This window comes from Pongo abelii, chromosome 10 (genome assembly GCF_028885655.2).
Source record: "Pongo abelii isolate AG06213 chromosome 10, NHGRI_mPonAbe1-v2.0_pri, whole genome shotgun sequence".
NCBI lineage: Eukaryota > Metazoa > Chordata > Mammalia > Primates > Hominidae > Pongo > Pongo abelii.
Genome location: NC_071995.2, coordinates 17,858,863 through 17,878,016, shown reverse-complemented (window position 1 = coordinate 17,878,016; position 19,154 = coordinate 17,858,863).

Here is a 19,154-nt window from a genome sequence, read left to right as displayed (position 1 = left end):
GAAAATGGAAAATCTCGAAAGCATCTAATTTACTGTGCAACGTTTTCTCAGTTAACCATATATCCAAAGAAATACTTGCTTTTATTTCCTCAAACTAGACAAGGCAATACGCCTGGTTGGATTTAGTCTAAACTTAATACTACACTTAATTTAATGAATAAATTAAGCATGAAGAGAAGATGATCTCACAATTCAAAAGCACTAGACATATCACTATTTTTTACATGTAAGAAGTGGATTTTTTATGTCATTCAGGTCTTTTTTAATATGCAACTTGTCTTTGCTTTCTTTAAGTAGGATATGAAAGGGGGGCACAATTTTATGGAAGTGTTTTTTCCTTTCAGAGATCTGAAAGAAATTTTGATTATCCATTTTATTCAGCATATTGTTATTATCAGAGTACAAAATTAATGTTTCCTTGTAATTTTGCTAGTATTTTATAGCATTATTATAAAAATTTTATTACTTCTATATATTTTCCTAGCCATAGTGCCATGTTTTGGATCCAGTCAGCTTATCTTATTCAAAACTGATTATAACTATAATAATCATAATAAATTTGGGTCTTTCTAAGGTTTTAAAGATTCTTTACAAGCCATGAAAATACGTCGTAAGTGCTAATAAAGTGAATCATAAGTTCTTTATTGACTTTTTAAATATGTCAGAATGTGTAAAATGCTAAACATTTTACGCAAACTTATTTGCAATGCAAACTTATTTGCAATGATTTTCTTTTTCTGCCAACAATGTAACTTTGGAAAATCAAACATTCTCCCTACTACAACAGTGATAATTCACAAAAAAGCCTGATATCATCTCCAATTCAAAGAACTCAACTGTGTTGTTTCATCACTGAGGAAAACTACATATTTGCATATAAAAAAATGCTTCATGGAAAATACAATTTCTCTTGAGATTTCAGTGAGTATCTAATTATAAATAGTTATCTAATTTATTTATTTATGACAATAAAGAATAATCATTAATATGGTTGTTTTCTAAATAATTGGTGTCTTCATAAGCATAACAAAGGTAAAAAATGGTCACCATAGGCTACATAGCCCATGAATACTACATTGAAGATCATCAGATCCCAAAAGAGACTGACACTAGATGCAACTTTTTCTCAGTTAACAAGATATACAAGATGAACATTTGCTTTTATCTCCTCAGAACAGACAGGGGAATATGCTTGGGTGGGTTTAGTCTAAAATTTATACTTCATTTAATGAATAAATTAAGCATGCAGAGAAAATGATCTCACAATTTAAAGGCTGTAGATATAAGATGATTTTTTACATGTAAGAAAGTGGATGACTTTTTTTTTCTTTTTTTACGTAATTCAGTGTATTCCACAGCATTGTATGTTCTAAGTCAGTCTCCATGAAAACCTCAAAGAGACAGCCTTTTGGTAATCCATTAAACTGTTAAGGCATGAGAAATCACATAGTAGGGAGTAAGGATTTTCTAAAGATAGACTGTTGGGAGAGAAAGGTGCTTTTTCTGAAGACTTTACTGGGAAAATGATCTTCTCTACAACAAATGAAGAACAAGAACAGTTCAATAGGTATTTAACATTTTGCAAGATATCCAGTGCTATCAAAATTCATCCCAGATTTTCAAGATTGAGTTCTGGTTATTCCTTTTAAATCATATATGACACGCAGCAACCACTCTCACTTACCTTCATAGTTCTATCAGACTTACCTTCATTGTTCTATCAGACTTAGTTCTTTGTAAGAGAAGCAAACATCAAATAACTTATCTTCTAAGATGCGTTTGAGACCCAGATACTGAAAGTAGAATAGCATTCCATTTTGGTCATTTGACATATTCAAAGATAACCGAAATAAAGCAAGTAGCTTCACTTGAAGGTGGAGAGTTGACTCTCTGGAACAAAACAAGATATCTTAATTTACTCTGATAATAAACAATTTCTATATTCTGATATGCAGAAAAATGCGAGAAAATACCTTTTGTAAAACTGTAGATTGAGTGTAGATTCTGCATGTCTCTCAAGTATAATTTCCCCAGGTCTATCAGTTGTTATCTCCCATAGTCAATCAAACTTCAATTCAATTCTTTATTAGCAGTGTGATCTTAGAGAAATTCCTTTTATTAGCCACAGCTCCTCATCTGCAAAATGGGATCATTACTACTATTTATTTCCTAGAATTATCTTCAGCATTAAATAAGTTCATACATGCCACAATCCTCTAATGCCACCTTCAATACCACCATCCTCACCACTAAAATGATGATTCACAGATTATATCATGATGGAGAAAAAGTAAGGAAACTCATTTGGTAGTCATACTTCATTATTATAATTGCAGCTTTGTCATGACTATCTCAAAATTTGATGTCCTGGAAAAAAAATAGCATTACCTTTCTTCCAGATTTGTTTGCCCTTTGTTTATTTACCTCTTGTTCTTCAGCATTGATATAAACTGACATCAAGTGCCAGAATTTAGTTGCATACCCCATAATTTTGAAAAAGATAAATTACTTGCTGTGGGATAATTTTAACATTCAGCACCTGTGTAATAAAGTTCTACACCTTTCATCTTTGTGATTGGAAAGACCCATAGCTAGGCATAGAAACCAATGTTTATAATTCTTATAGAATTGGAGTAACTTGGAAGCAATAATAGAATGTTAACAACAGCAACACTTTTTTAATGAAAAAAAAAACATTAAATTTAGAAATGAGAAAAAGAGAAGGCAACAATTTGAGAAAACTCCAGTAAGGGATTTCAGTTGCCATTAGGATATGTTCCAAAAATAAGGACCCCAGGGAACTTAGATTAATCCATCATTTATCTTACCCACGAGGTGGATCTGTAAATGACTTCATTGATCCACAGCTGTGTTCAGTATCTTACACAACAGTGGATCAGGCAGAAATAAGATTGTGTGGGCAAAGGGGCATTAATAGAAAAGATTGAGCTAGAATTAGTTTCTCAGATTCTTTGCTAGTGTGTCCTGACAGCTTCCACCTGTTTGGTTTTAAACTCAAAGGAAATTTCTTCATACATGATTATTATCATGGAATGCTGTTCAACGCTGAAGCAATTCCTTTCACTTTTTCCATTGCCCAAATGAAGGAGATTTCTAAAGACATGCTATCAAATCATTTTCTCATCACTGATCAGCGACGTTTATAGTTTAGCGGCTATTTACAGGGGACTTTAAAGCTGATCTGTAAAATTTAAAAATGTATATTTTAATTAAAATCAAGTTCAGCTCAGAGGCAACAATTTAATATTCTTTGTGACTAAATCCCAGGGAGGTCCCAGATTAGCATAGATTCATGTTCTATGAAATTCAGAACATCTTCCAGATACCATCTTGCTGTTCCTTCAAGATTACAAAAGGAAATGTATTGGCATTATGCACTGCTGTAGGTGAAAGGAGTGTGTCTTACAGAAGTAGCTCTGGCAGCACAAGGTTGTTACAAATCTCTGACAATACTATCATCTGACCCATGTGGGTTTGTAACTTCAAGAACAATCCTGCTGGTATATATTTGCAAAGGTCACTTGAAAACATTACTGAAGCAGCATATGTTTACGTGTTTCAAAATGAACTCAATTTTGGTTCTGACATGGCAACACTGAGAATCAGCCCATTGAGAGATTTGCTTAATTTCCTATATTACTTATTCAGGCAAAATTTTTTATTGGAAAGCAGTCTGGTTTTTGAATAAAGAATCTAGGAAGATTGAACAAGATTTTTATTCTGTCACACAGATGAACTGTCTCTTTCCCAAAACAAGTTTCTGCTTTACATCTTAATCAGTGCACTTTTCCATTACTGCCCTTGCTTATGAAAGAATTGGTACATGACTCAAATATTGACTAGACATGTGGTCCTCTTGCCATCAGATGTAATTTGGCTTGCCCAGTGGTAATTCAATGCATGTGGCCACTTGTGGGGAACTTGCATTGATATTACATCTCTTCCTTTTATTGGTTAGCAGAGATTACTTTGTCTCCTAAACTACTTTCCTGCAAATTCTTAGTTTGGTAAGAGAAATGGCAGGTGAATATGTGTAGAACAAAAAGAGAGCCACATATCTATTATTTGAACATCTTCTTAAAATGCAACATGTGGGCAAAGAAGTTGTTTTAAAAGTTGTTTGGTTGGTTATGTGACCAGTGTTAATGATAACATCTTGGGTGCAATGCATGTCACTCTCTGTCACCCAACATGACTAAAAGCTTTATATGCATATACACTTTGTGTGAGAGGGTTGAGTGAAACTAAAATAGAAAACCAGAGTTACAAGTCTGAGTATGCAAGAATGACAAAAGAGTCAAGTAAGGTGTGATAAAGGAGACTAAAAAGATTAACAGAAAGAATAGAGACCTTGAGAACATAAACTATAAAGAGTTGGAAAAAATCTTGGAGAATACATAGCGGTTTTAAAAGATACTGAATTTTAATTTAAATCTCAGAGTATAAGAGAGCACTTGATAATATTTGGTTACATAATTTAAACAATGAATAAATCATTTTTTCTCTATAAATAGCTTTATTTCTGACTGAGTTTAGCATACTTTCGTCTACAAAATGAGGCAGGAAGGTTTTTCCAGTCTTTTATAATTTTATGTTATCCAAAAAGTTAAAATGTATACTAAATATAATGTGGGCATAAGTCAGGACTACTTCTGTGAAATTGACAAAAAGCAAACAAACATATACTAGCAGAAATACGAAAACAAATATATTTCCCTCTTTATCTGGTAAATTAAAGGGCTTTCAGATCCAATGATTCAAAGAATGTCACCATGTTATTTATTCTTTTAAGTGCCATCTTGACATCTTTTGGAAGGCAAGCTCTTAGGAAATAGTGAATTCCTTGTCAATGTAATTTGCATGACAAAATTGAATGATTCACATATTACAGAGATAATTTCAGGCTATGGCTAGAGGTCATCTGTATATCCAATGAGATCAATGTCCTTGAAACCTCATGATTCCATGACGCTACTAATTCTCTTATCAAGAGTCTAGAGATAGAGACTTTAAACTGTTAAAAAACATATGCTTGGTAAGCATCTAAGCTAATGCATGTGGGGCTTAATACCTAGATGATGGGTTGATAGGTGCATCAAACCACCATGGCACACATTTACCTATGTAACAAACCTGCACGTTCTGCACATGTATCCTGGAACTTAAAATACAATTGAATTAAAAAAAAATCTTCGTTTCATACTGTCACTCCCACTCAACTGGTCTTCCTTTCTCTGGAGACCTTTGAATGCTTTGACAGTATCATCAAAATCATGGCTGTCCCTTCCCCTCATTGCTAAATGTGAAATGCTGTGGTGGTGTGAAATATAAAAGCACCATCTTGGAAACGGTGCCCTCTCCAAGCCCTTGGGTCTGGTCTGGCTCTGGCCCACCCTAGGGACCCTAGGGACAGTGGGTCATTTTCTACAGCAGCTCAGGCCCAGCTTTAACATCAACTCCAAGGCCAAAAAAAAATGCATCTTTCTTCTGTGGGGCTCAGAAAACAATACCCCAAAATGAAGGCTTCAGAAATAGCCTCAGAAATAAAAGTTTTTCTCTGACCTTCTTCTGCTTTCTCTCAGTCCCATTCTCCATCCGAGGCTAGCAAGAGAATTTAGAATCCCTCTTCTCCAACACAAGTTACAGAAATCAGAATGCTTTTTCCCCAAAGCCAGCCATAAAACCTAAAACTGTTACTCTAATTTTCCCTTCAACTTTCTGTGTGAAAACTGGCCATAAAGAAGTTATCTGACCTAGCTTGTTTGACTGTAGGTCACAAGATTCCCATTCCAGAGAGGGCCCTGCCCCATACCCAGAAGAAAGGAATGCTGCTCAGAGAGGCCAAGAGTCTAGACAGACAGGCTTTGCTGGGTTCTCCGACTCAGGCTATTAGCATTAGATCAGATCTTTTTTGTGCAATCATGTTTCCACACAGCTGTCCATACTTTGTTGAACCTAACCATAAAAATGGAAAATCTCCCCTATATTTTTGAGTTTTCATTCCGTATGCTCTCATGTATACATACATGTTAAATAAATTTGTATGCCTTCCCCCGCCACACACAAAAAAAGATGCTTTAGTGACTGTAGTTAATAATAACGTATTGCATATTTCAAAATAGCTAGAAGAGAGGATTTTTAAATGTTCTCACCACAAAGAAATGAAAATATTTGAGGCGATGGATATGCTAATTACCCTGATTTGATCATCACGCAATGTATAGATGTATCAAAACATCATGTTTTACCCCATAAGTATATATAATTATTTGTCAATTAAACAATAAAATAAAACTTTAGAGAAACAAAAAACAGAGACTTACAAAACCAATGAAAAGAAATGATAAATAATGTATGCAATTATAATGGGAAATCAAGTTTTAAAAATCAAATTCCAATTTACATGCAGATTCTCAGGAATAATATCAGTATTTTAACTGACAAGTAGTTTTTTTTGTTTTGTTTTTTTCTTGTGGAGAGAGGGACAAGGTTTTAATACACCCATCCACCCAGACAGCTAGCCAGTCAGGCAGCCATTTGTTACTCATTTATAAATAAATATTGAGCAGCAAATATATACCAAGCCTTTTTCTAAGAGCATGAGATACATTGGTGATCTTATTACACATGGGCCCTGCCCTCAGGCAACTCATATTTCTAGTGGGAAAGGAAAGGCAGACACAAAGTAGGTTCAAAAATAAATACTTCACATTAGAATGGGGAAGGAGTTATATAGGACGGTCAGCAAAGGTCTCTCCAAAGACCTGACATTCAACTTGAGATGAAATTTGAGGTCTCATCCTTGAGCAAAGAAAAGCAAAGGGTATTCCAGTAGAGCCAGTATCAACAAAGGTCTTGAAGGTAGCAAAGAGCTGGCCAGATCAAAGATATGAAGAAAATCTTTATCATTGAAGTCAGAGAGAAAAGAATGATATTAGATACAATTGTGGCAGGAAGCCAATGCTAGATTATGTACATTTGGAGTTTGTACTTTATTTTAAATGCAGTAAGAAACCATGGCCAGGCGCAGTGGCTCGCGCCTGTAATCCCAGCACTTTGGGAGGCTGAGGCAAGTGGATCTCCAGAGGTCAGGAGTTCGAGTCCAGCCTGGCCAACATGATGAAACCCCCGTCTCTACTAAAAATACAGAAATTAGCTGGGTGTGGTGGCAGCCGCCTGTAATCCCAGCTGCTCAGGAGGCTGAGGCAGAAGAATCTCTTGAACCCAGGAGGCAGAGGTTGCAGTGAGCCAAGATAGCTAGATAGTACCATGTACTCCAGCCTGGGTGACAAGAGCAAAATTCCATCTCAAAAAAAAAAAGAAAAAGAAAGAAAAAGAAACCATTAAATCATTTTACATAGGAAAGAAACATGATATTATTATTTTATAAAAAACTTCACAAGCAGATGAGTAGAAAACGTATTGAAAGTGAGAAAGAGTAGAAGCAAGGGGAAAATTAATGGATTTGAGATATAATGTAAGGTGAAAATGATAACATATGCTACTAAATTGAAAAACTATGTTTTAGGCAATGCTGAAACCATAAACCAGTTTGAAAACTCTAACTTTAATAATAAAGACAGCACCCTCCCTCCAGTGGTAGCAGCCCTGATATCATTTACTGTTTGTTAACAATAAGTTCCCACTAAATAATAGAGAAAAAGACTTACAGCAGTTTCCCCAATAAAAAGCAATATTCTGTGTTGATTAAGTCAATACAGGTTTTGCTAACTTCCTAAAATTTTCATAATCCCTGTAGGTAATGACTACCAAATTGCGTGGTGAAACAGTTAACAATAACACTTAAAAAAAAGAGAGAATAACCTGTATCTGAATACTACTTTGCCATCACGTTTCTCCTTCATTTTCTTGAGATATTACACATTTGTGCAATAGGTATTATTATTCATGTTTTACAGATAACAGTAACTGAAGATCCCAAAGGTTAAGTGACTTGCCTAAGGTTGCAAAACTAAAAAAAGCAACAGTCCTGATCAAACCTAGGTCTTCTGACTTTTAACCATTAACTCATTCCAACATGTTAACACTGCCTTCTCCATGCAAATTGGATCTGTCCTGCTTTATCTCATGCTTAAATATGAATTTGTATGAAGTGACTATATTAAAAATTTGCTTGTAATACCAAGCTAGCAGGAATAGTCACAGAAAGAAGAAGCAAATTTAGCCTCTTTAGTCAAGCCTTGGCCTTTCTGTTTAGACTGCAAATTAGCACTGATTGTGTTAGAGGTTTCCATGGTGTAGGCACTAGTCTCTCATGAACTGAACTTACATCGTCAACATTTAAAGCTGAAAGCCATTAGACAACAGCAACTGAGGTCACTTGTTACCATTAAGAATTTATGCAGCACTTTATATTTGGAAAGAGGTCAATGAAATGTAGACAGATTTGAGTGCTGCCTAAATGGACAAATCTGTGCTGGCATCCCAACAGCACAGTCGCTTCATAGTACAGTTTTTATCCCTTTTGATTTATGACAGAATGTGGTATTTATAACACAGTGCACAGTTTAATATGTACAGACCTTCACTCATACTAAACCAAAAAATACCATATTTGTTTTAAGTTAACAGCTTTATCATTAACTATTCCTGGGCATCAGTAAACTTGTAAAATATCCAATTTATTCCTTGGTCCCCAGGTATTAAGGGAAAAAAAAAAATCTTAGACGTATTGGGCTTAGTTCGTATTGAAACAATTTAGCATAGTTTGATAGTTGTATTCTTTGAGGTTAAGTCACACACAGCTTTCAATTCTTTTGTCTGAGCTTCTGGTAATTCTGTGACTTTTAGGTAGGTCATTTAACTTTTCTGTACCTTTAATAGCATTTCTTAGGGGTTAAAGAAAATATATGGGTATCATTTATTATCTTTGGCCACCTAGCCACTAATGTAACTCCCACTAATCCTAAGCTGCTATTCCCGATATTATACTTACTTTTGTAATCCTCCCTTGTGGTTATGAGTCAGACACTCGAACTCTAATTTGTCAATCACCAAAGTCACCCTAGATATTGATTTAGGATCTCGTGATGCAAGAATTAGGGGACCCCCACAGAAGTGGCAGCAGCTATATCTCTTTTTCCAGGGGCAGAGGTAGGCGGTGTTGGCAACAATGTCCACTGTTTGGTACCCATCTTGTCATTCGGCACACCAGATGCCATGTGGGCGTCTAGTGTACAGGAAGGGAAGTGGGACTGTCACTAAACCGATTCTCCTCCATGCTTTTGAGTTTTTCTTCTGGTTCTTCTCAGCCCCTTACAGATATACTCTGGATTTTCCAATTCTTTTTCAAATAACCTTTTGCTTCTGGCTAAATCATCCCAATCATTCCTTGTTGCTTGCACCAATGAACCTTCGACTTAGAATAAAAGTAGTGAATTGGGTATCTGACAGTTCTACGTATTAGCTTTGAAGTTTTTGAAGAACTTTCTTTTATATTACTTCCCTTAATCATTGCAGTAATACAATGAAAAGATTAACAATTTACTGAAGACACTGGTGGTCAGAGAGGTCACATGAGGTTCCCAGTATTACATTTGGGAACTACCAGAATTAATTCTTTTATTTTCCTGAAAGTATATTTGGTATTTATTATTAAATCATAACTGTTCAGACATAACATTTATGTGGGTTCTTGGGTATCCATTTTAATAAAGAACAACAATGCATATTTAAGTCATAAGATGTTGCAATACAAGACAATTTCATTTATGTAGAGCAACCAGCCACCCTCAAATAGCACACTTATTATGGCTATTATAACTTTAAGCTTTGCATAAAGTAGACATTTTGACAAGATTCCATCGGTTTCCAATCTCCTATCATACATTATAAAACAAAAATGTATGATTTTCTAATTTTCAAGAAGCAGAGGACTATTATAATGTAAAAATTTCATATTTATTATCAAATATCCCAAATTAAAAATTTACTGATTCCTATAGAATATAAATTTGTGACTTTAAATAAAAATCCAGAAGTACTCAAATATATGATTTCCTAGAAGTCTCAATATCTCATTCAAGATGCACTACACTACAAATATGTAACTTATTTCTTTGAGAACTTAAAATATTAATTTTAATGGTCAACAAATGCCTCACTTATGGAAAAATCATATTGTATGGTAAGATTTCAAATTGGTACAACAACTTTGGTTAATGGCACAAACTCAAGTTGAACATGTGCAAACTGTATAACTCAGAAATCCCCCTTCTATGCATGTACTTAGAGGAACAACTGCATCTTTCTAACCATGAGAAGCATACAAGAATATTAATTATGGCACTGCTTATAATGACAAACTATTAGAAATAAATCAATGTCAATCAACACGAGAATGGATAAGTTGTGGTATATTTTTACAATGCATTATAAAACATTAGAAAGAATAAATGATAGCTGCACACAAAATGTCTGGATCTCAAACACATAGTATTAAGTAGAAAAAAAGCAGCAAGTCAGAAAACAAAATCATGCTTTATGATTTCATTCATCATAGTTTAAAACCAGACAAATCTAAATGATATTTTTGGGTTGCATATAAACGTAGCAAACTGTAGAGAAAAGTAAGCTTTTAAAAACTACAAAATTCATGGTAGCTTTTACTCCTGAAAAAGGCAAGAATGTGGTGAACCTTTAAAATGTATTGGTGGTGTGATTAAATAAGTGATGATTTTATTTGTATTTTAGTAACTTAAACTACAAGTACGACCGAATTCTTCAAATAACAGATTTTAAGAATGAGTATATATGTGATTTACCTATTAATCATCCTAAGTATTCAATTGTTGAAAGGGTTCACAGATCTCAAATAGTTTATGCTAATGGAACAGCTTTATCACAGGCTAAGGTACAATATAGCAAGAGCAGGAAAAGTCTGCATTCCATGGGTCCTCACTTTTAATGCAGTCAACATGACTACAGTGTAGTCTTCTTTTTCCTACCTCCACTGGTCAAGTTGCACAGAACACATTGTGTCAAGGTCTCAAACTGCTACCTTGTAGCTACGTCACTACCAGAAAGTTCAATGTCTTCTTCTTCCAGGGGGTTCTCTTAGAGTGAACTGGTCTGTTCACACAGGTGTAGGCACATTCTGACTTTCTAGCTGTGTGACATTTCTTAACCATTAAAACAACATCTACCTACTTATGGTGGCTCAAGCACATACCTACACACCCCTCTACTCTGCAACCCACTTCCCAGGAGAGGCCCTACCACACAAGTTGCAATCCATAAATTCAATTAAAATTACTAAGTAATGCTGATGGACTAATGCAAATTGAGTAACTAAGAAACCTGTGGTCATAGAGCACCACTTTTCGTAATTAATAGGTTTCCTAGTACTAGCCAAGGGTCAGTACTTATGGGTATAAGTATGGGGTCAATCCAGAGCAGGTGAGAGTAACGCATGCTATGCAGTATATATTATGACACATGTGCACCACTGATAGGGTAGTGTTGACTACATGCCAAAAATATGAATAATTATTAACTAGCCTATGTGTTTCTATATCCATCTAATCTTGATTGCTAAGCCACTTAACCCCTACCTCTAGGCTTAGTCCAGCTGCTGATTTTTGGAAAGCCTCTGTTCCTAAGTAGAAGCAGTATAGGGAGTATCCTCTTCAGCCAGCCTCAAATGTGCCTTCTCAGTGGTTTCTTTTTTAACAGCTTTGTTTTTAACAATGACTACAATAAGGAATACCACTCAGTAAGAACCTTTTACATTAAGCACTGGACTTAATAAAAAAAAAATTATTATCTCATTCAATGTTACAACAAGAAAATTGGAAGAAATTGAGATTCTGGGCATTTACATAACTTTCCCAAGGCTACAAAAAAAGCATGTCAGTTAAACATGCCTTCAGTTGCAAGTATCAAAAACTTGATCATAATGTGCTAAACAAATTGGGGCTTATTTTTCTCTCATAGCAAGAAATAAATAGCCCTGGCCTAGGCTGTACAATAACATCAGCACTAGGTTCTCTATGATACGTTCAGCCTTCTTAAGTTGCAAGAGAGCTGCTACAGTGACATGAATTGCATTTGCATTTGAGGCAGAAAGGGGAAAGGGGCAACATCAGTCAAAAAAAAAAAAAGGTCCCTCTTATTAGGAAAATGAAGTAAAATTTTCTACAGAAGCTCCCAACAAATTCTCCTTAATTTTTATGTAGAAGTGTCATGAGGACACACTTAACTGCAGGAGAGAGGCAAAGAAGAAAGTATTTAGACTTGAATGTTATGTAGGTCAACAAGAGTGTGTTAGCAAGTTAAGGGTAGTGCCTGGATTCAAAAATTAATATTAAGCAGCCACTCCTCTCATTCTCTTTGAATTAAATTGGTGTTCTCTTTCCACAATCAGGTTTTATTTTTAGTTTGTTGTTTTTATCTTGCATTTGAGTCCTTACCTTGATTCCCTATGAAGAACACTAATTTCTCTGAGAATGCTGTCCTACCATCTCTTAGTCCACTGACCATCTGTTCTTTGCTCCTCAAAGCAGAGTGTGCACTTTTCTGGGCATCTATAATATCTTCTTATTTTGATCTGTTGGCTTGATCCACCCTTCCACTTGATACAATTATGGTCATTTGTTTTTCTCATTAGTCCATTTGTTGCACCCAGAATATAACCTAGCATTTTCTCTTAAGATTGTGCCTGGGATGGCTTCTTTTCAATGACCGTCAATTATTCCAGCCACAACACATTGTCATATTGGAATTGTCTCAGAACACCACACCTATAGACAGATCTCTACCTTCTATGAAGAAAAGTAGAAGGTATTGTCTACCATTTGTTTGAAAAATAATCTTTTGCCCTGTAAAATCTGTTGATATATTTGTTGTTTATCAGGTATTTTTTTATTTTAAATTTTAGAAAAATACAGTTTAATAGAAAGGGCATTGAATTTATAAATTACTTTGGGCAGTTTGGCCATTTTAATGATGTTGATTCTTCCTATCCACGAGCATGGAATGTTTTTCCATTTGTATGTGTCATCTCTGATTTATTTGAGCAGTGTTTTTTAGTTCTGCTTGTAGAGATCTTTCACCTCCCTAGTTAGTTGTATTCATAGGTGTTTTATTATCTTTATGACAATTTTGAATGAAAGTTCATTCCTGATTTGGCTCTTGGCTTGACTGTTGTTGGTGTAGAGGAATGCTAGTGATATTTTCCAAACTGATTTTTTATCCTGAGACTTTGCTGAAGTTGTTTATTAGCTTAAGAAGCTTTTGAGCTGAGACGATGGGGTTTTCGAGATAAAGGATCATGTCATCTGCAGACAGGGATAGGTTGACTTGTCCTCTTCCTATTTTAATGTCCTTCATTTCTTAGTCTTGCCTGACTGCACCAGTCAGGACTTCCAGTGCACAGGAGATATAGGCAATGCCAAAGCTCTGCATCAGGAAGGCTTGCCTTCCTCCCTCCTCCTTCGTGGCCCACAGCCTCATCACCATGAGATGCCTTGGAATCTGTCTAAATTAACTCTATTATACCTTTTATTTCTGTTTCCTTCAGCCCCCAAAGGAAGGCGAAGACCTCTTCTTATCTCTCATCATCTAGAATCCCATCCTTATAAGGTTTCAGGCATCCCTAGTGTCATCTCTTCTTTTGCTCTTCACCAATTCCTAAAACTCTTCCACTATTCCGCCTAAAACAGGGGTACCAATCGCTTTATTCTTATCTTTTCTGAACATTATCTTCACCTTCCAGTTTTAATGGAAACTTGACCATTTTCTAAGCACGCTGGTTTCCTGGAAATTCTCTCACGTGCTACTTCTCTGTCCATACATTTCAAGTTACCAAGCTTGGAAGTGTAGCAAGTATTTATCATTGTTACTTCCAGACCATTTCTCATCTCTGCTCTATTTACAAATAGAAATGGGAGAAAACAATTTTAAAACCATGTCAGTAGCTTTGTCAAACTCTACTCTTCTTTTGTGCAATTATCTATAAAATGTATCTCTTTTTATTCGTTGTTTTATCTCCACATTCTCTCTCATATTTCTCCTGTCAGTATTCTTGGTAACTTTAATAATTTCATAAACAGTCCTTCAAATATGGCCTCTTAGTTTTTTAACATTCTCTGCTTTGATCATCTGATCTGATCTACCTCTACTTTAAACATACACTCCCATAATTGGATGCTAACCTTTTCTATTACCAGCAACTAAAACCCCTTCACGTAACATCAATGGTAATAACTTCTCTCTGACAATTTCTGATTTCTCCAGCGCATCCTCTCTAGAACCTTAATTCAACAACTTTCTTTATATCTAAAAACTATGAACGTTCTATCTAATAATTTTTCTACTCTAGCCTTCCACCTTTATATCTCATTAGTTGTGCTCTGTAGTTCATGGTCTATTATTAAAACTACTGCTAAAACATAGCCACATATCCCCACATTTCTTGCACTTTCTCCATTGGTCATACCTCCTGGTTAAAGCCCAACCCTGGATTACTACAACTCTTTTTCTGTTCTTTGCACCTAAGCAAATAAATGTGATTTAGAAGCACATAACCCCAAAGGCACAAACATATTAATTGGTCTCAGACCATTAAATATAGGTGTTACTTGACATTTTTGTTACATTTTGTTGTCCCTATTATCATTATTCAATCTCTCTCATTAAAACCTATTTTATACTTTCTCCAATAACTGTCCCAACAAATCCACTCTTGGAAAATAAGCTTAATTCCTATTTCACTAATAGTATAAGCACGATCAGAAGAGATATCATCTATAATTTCATCTATACCCCTAACAACCTACCTGCATCTATACTCCGGCTTATTTCCTGTAACCACATGTGAACCATCACACTACTATTTAATATCAACTTTTACATATGTGTGTATTTTTTAACTCATTCCTCCTATTTGCTAAAAATTATCTCTTCAAAAATTTTACCCTCTTTAATATTAATTATTTCCTTTCTACTAGATCATTTCAACAGCATATAAACATGTGATAGCATCTTCCATAATGAAAAGGTAATTTAATCCCAATACATTGTCTCATCGATTCTCCTTTTTAAAATCCCTCTTAAAAATAAAACTCCCAGAAATGCACAATTGTATTATTAAGTTCCTCTTTTTGCTCTTCAGCCAACACCAATCATTCCTTCTTCCATCCCTTCTTAGAAAACTGCTGTTTCAATGTCATAAATCATGAATTATTCAGGCAGTGGTTTATTAGGAGCCCTCATCTTGCTTTACCTAAAGGATTTAACACAATTGTTCATCATCTACCTCATGAAACAATTTGTTCACTTGGCTTCCAGAATATACTCATTCATGGTTCTACTCCTACTTACAGGCTGTTCTTCATCTGCCCCATCTGCTGCATCCTCATCTTCTTGGAGTCCCTTAGGGATGTGTCCTTGGACCTCTTCTATTTTTCATGCTCATTCTGTTGCAATCTCATCAGGTCTCATGGCTTTGATACTGTCTGTATACTGACGAGTCTCGAAAGTATATCTCCATCCCAGACCAAGATCATGAGCTCCAGAATTGTTTACCCAACTATTCCCTCACTTGGATTTTAGATAGCTTAACATATCCAAATCTGAATTTTTAATTTACTTCTTCAAATGTGAATTTCTAATTTACTTCTTCAAATGTGATCCTCCCTTGTGTTCTGCAGCTCAGTGAGTGGCAATCTTTACCTTCAGTTGCTTAGGTTAAATTTTTTAAGTCATTTTGACACCTCTTTCTCTTCATTCCACATCAAACTTGTCAGCAAATTCTTTTGACTTGGATTTCAAGATGTATAAAATATCCAATCTTATCTCATAACTTTTGTTATTATCACCATAACTGGTGTTACCAGGATTATTGCAATAGTGTTCTAACTCAGAAGTCTAAAAATTATTGCCTGAGGGCTAACTTACTTGTTCATATCTTTTGTGCATTTTGACATGGATTGTTTATCTTTTACTTATTGATATGTAGGCAATAGTCATATATCTTAAATAGTACTCATTTGTCTGCTGTATATTTTGCAGCTGTCATTTTCTAATCTTTAGCTTACTTTTTACTATGATTTATAGTATTATTAGTGTACAATTTTTCACACATCTTACCAGCTAACTAAATTTTAAATTCCCTGAGGACATTGTCTCTTGCCTGCTACTTTAGTATCCTACTATGGCTAACTCATCATGAGTGTTTAATCAACATTTGTTGGTTGATTGATCCAAAATATTGCATTTCACTTGAGTGAAATTTTCAGTACACAGCACACAGGTAACAAAGTTATAATATTCAGCAGTCTGCACTAGCACTGACCTGTACCCTATCAGCAGCCAGAAATGAGCTTTGGAGGATAAGCTGGTTTCTAATGTTCCACTGTGTCAGAACTCAGGTACACAGGGCAAGAAGTAGGAGGCAGTGTATAAATGCACAGAGGATTCCAGACAGAATCTTAAAGTAGTAAATGCACTTTCAAAAATGAAAAGGTTCACTTCAAGGTCCTGGTTCTTTACACTGTTAGAAATATTATTCAGGAAAAGTCTTTTAAAGAAGCTCTGTTCACATAGTGTGCAATTTTATACACACAGGACAGTCAGGCTACTAGGGACTAGTTTTGTATTCTATAATTCATTTGCCACCTTCAACTGTTAGCTTGCATGTATGTTTACGTAAGACTCTATTTTACATTTACCACCAGATCAAATAATATATATGCAGCACCAAGAGAAAGTATTCCTACTGCCCCTGCAATAATATCATTCACCAAAACTTTAAAATATAAGAGAGATGCCTTTCTAGCCATATACTTACTCTGTCTCTTTTTTGACTCTCACTGTCTCTCTCTTCTCTCAAAAGAAATAAATATCTTGGAATTTTACTGAGTTTATAAGCCTGCCAATAAGTTATACTGATATAACGAAAGTCAGGAGGGACGACATCTGAGCAAGATAAATCTGAGGGAAGAGAAAAGGAAAACGTATACAATGCTACAAAAACTATGAACTAATTAACATGAGACTCACACTTGATTTGTACGTATAGGCTTTGCCTGGTTATTGCATCTGTGTGTCTGACGAGAAAATGTTTTTAATGATTTCTGAACATCTTAAGTCCACTGGAAAACTACTATCTTACATAGAAAGAGTGAGCATAACACAAGTGACTAGTCTGACAGTAGCAGACCTAAAAGTAATAGATGGACATTAGGAAGGGAAGTACTTGAAGAGAGAGACTGAAAGAGAAACAGAGGTATATAGAGAGAAGAGTTAAAGAGACAGCCAGTTCTGAAATGAAAGCTAAGAGAACATAATATTCTGATATAAATGATTTATGTACTCAACACATTATTGCGATTTATTTTCTGCACTGTGAAATATCAGCTAATGTTCTTAAACTTATATGGTTAGAAGGATCGGCTAGAAAACTTTTAAAACATGATTCCCCAGATCTATTCCTCTGTCTCTGAACCTCCACCCCACTTTATGGTTCAGAATGGCAGCTGGTCATCTTTTATGCATATATTTATTTACTTTTAAAGTATCTTGGCTGTTTATTTATATACAGATGCATTATATATGCATGTATTAAGTTCAGGAGGTGATCCTGATTTCCAAAGAAGTTTGGGAACCTCAGACTAATTTTGTGATTCACTGAAAGCTGGGTAGGAAGATGTCTCTGCTTTTTTCTCTGCCTCCTTAGCTTTTCCTTCAAAATTAGAAGCAATACTAGTCACATTGAATGAGGTTTCAGGCCTGCCATTAAAACATAAGATTCACAGGATAAACTCTCTCTTCTGCTAGACTGATAAAAGGACTAGGATCTAAAGTTCTAACAAGTAGATGTGGCCAACATACTTCTTTTTCTGTTCCATTTAATCAAGATTTGTTTGATCCCTTCGATGATTTGTTTCTTGAAACCAACTTGAGGTAAGGTTTGGACTTATATGGAGAAATGTTCCTAAGAATTTCTCTCAAAGTAGTTAATTTATAGCTTTTTTCAAGTGTTAATTGTGACTCTGTAAAATAGAGATAATAACACTTATCTTCCTTTTGGTTTTGAAAAAGTATAAATAAATAATGTATATGTATGGCTAGAATTTAAATGTATTAATATGCTAATATATTCAGATATGCTAATATGTTCATATATGCTAATATTTATATAACAAATATGTAAAATAGCATATAATATTATTTATATAGTTTGCCAAAGATAGAATTGTGTTTCAACTACCAAACTAGATTTATAACATGCTCAATAGTTTTTGATCATTTTTCTAAAACAAATCACACTTCATGGTATATAGTCTCTGGTTGCTGACCCAGCCCAATATTTCCAGACATCTAACTATTAATCTTTGATACTCTTTTTAAAATTCATTAAATTCTTTATTCCATCTGCATATACAAAGAAAAGGGAAATCAGACCAATTCATGCTGTTGAAAAGTATTCTGAGGTATGCAGCCTCAGTTATCAAAATAACATAATCTTAGAGACTTCAGATTACTGAACCATGCCAAAGTAAAAGGGAAAAAAAATTAAATATATATTTCAAAAACAATTTTATAAGAGTTACAAGAGACTTCAACTATCTCACCTGCATTTGCTGTTAGTCTTTGAATAATTATTTAACCTTGTTAGGTGAAATTTTCTTCAGATTTAAAACATCACAATGATTATCTCTACCATATTTGAGTGTTGTAAGAATTAAATGTCATCATTTACATAGAAAACACTGTATCATTTCTGGCATATTTTAAGTGCTATACACAAGTTATCTATTTTTATTTACCATTATACTAATTTAACATCATAATAACAGAATTCATACTCCAAAAAGTCCTCTGTGTATTCTAACCTACTCCCTAAATTATTATTTTACAGTTTCATTTATATATTGTTATATATACATTGAATGCTGTGTGTATCCCCAAAATTCATACGCTGAAATCCTAATCTTTAGTATGATAGTATCAGGAGGTGAGGTCTTTGGCAGGTGATAAGATCTTGATGATGGAGCCCCCATGAATGGACCCTGGAGAGTTCCCTCACTCCTTCTGTCACTTGAGGGTACAGGAAGTAGCTAACCATATTTGACCAGAAAATAGGACTTCACCAGAACCCAATAGTGCTG